The sequence below is a fragment of the Penaeus monodon genome, chromosome 15 (assembly GCF_015228065.2).
Source record: "Penaeus monodon isolate SGIC_2016 chromosome 15, NSTDA_Pmon_1, whole genome shotgun sequence".
In the NCBI taxonomy this organism is placed as follows: Eukaryota; Metazoa; Arthropoda; class Malacostraca; order Decapoda; family Penaeidae; genus Penaeus; species Penaeus monodon.
The window spans coordinates 153,627-154,902 of record NC_051400.1 but is presented as its reverse complement, the minus strand read 5'-3'; positions in this window follow the sequence as shown (position 1 = coordinate 154,902).

Below are 1,276 nucleotides of genomic sequence, written 5' to 3'. Positions count from 1 at the left end.
ATAAACACAGATCTCAAGCACAGACAATATTCTCATTAATAATTAAATCAAAGATAAATAATTACCCGTTTTCCGAGTCGTTCCCGAGGTCGTGCGCCCGAGCGAGCTTTAAACTCGGCGCCGGAGTTCTCAGCTGATGTCTCCGCCGCACATTTTTATGTCGCGAACCCATTTCTGTCTATATGATTCCATTATAACGACTTCGTTCTTTCGCCTGGGTCTTGGTAGTTGTTGTAGGGTGGTAGAGGAAAGGACGGCGGGTTGTTTGGTTAGTGGTTGCGGAGGGGTGGCGTTGGGGAAGTGTGTTAAAATCGCGGAAAATGCAGTGCAGGAGGGGGGGAAAATTTGCAACTCGGCAACTGCTTCATTCATTGGGGAAGTGTCTCGCTGGGTGGGTGTGCTCCTGACGGCCCTCTGTCCGCCCTTAATTTGGGCTTTTTTCTGTGATATCGGTGGTGGCATGACTCTCGCGACGTCAGAGCGGCCGTAGCTAGACGTCCTCCAGCACAAAGCTTGGCCAAAAGTGACGTAGATGTTAAAGGAGGGTAGATATTGAAGTGATATTGCCCGCGTGGACGACCCCCTTCCACACCGCGCGGCAATTCGAAGTGCTGAACCCGCTAATATTAAGGATTGTTTACAAGCCACCATCTCCCCGGCTGGATTTCAACGTCTTAGAAGGTGAGTCGGGCTGAGGGGAAAGGTGTGGGAGACGAGGCCGGGGTGCCGCGCCTGTGCCATGGGACGTCCTTTTAGCCTTGCACTTGTACCCTCGGCCATTCTCAAGGACTCCCACAATGAGTTTTAAAACCGAGGAATTGAATTATGTGACCGAGGGATGACAATGGTAACACAGCCGAAAACAGCGGCGAGGAGAGTATGCTATTTAGAAGACATTTGTCAGACGAATGAAATCTTTGTCGGATCTCGAATGCTTGCAAGCTGCACTCTCGACTCGTGAACCACTTGTTTATTTATTAACAAATGGACGTAATGAGGTCGCGCCTGACAAGCAGTTCTCTGTACTTGCATCGCGGAGATTGATTGCAGTGCCATACAGCGAAACATGCAACATAGCCCGCGGCCAGGCAACGTCATGAGGAGCCATGAGGGGCAGGAATGTGGCGATAACACGAGAAAACAACAAGAGCAGAACCACAAGGCCATTCTTCGCCAGCTGATGCCTTGTGTGATGGTTTCGGAGGCTCACAGTGGAAGGGGATTGATAATGGAGGGGCTGGTGATGTGGCAGAAAGGTTAGGTTGTTGACAGAGTG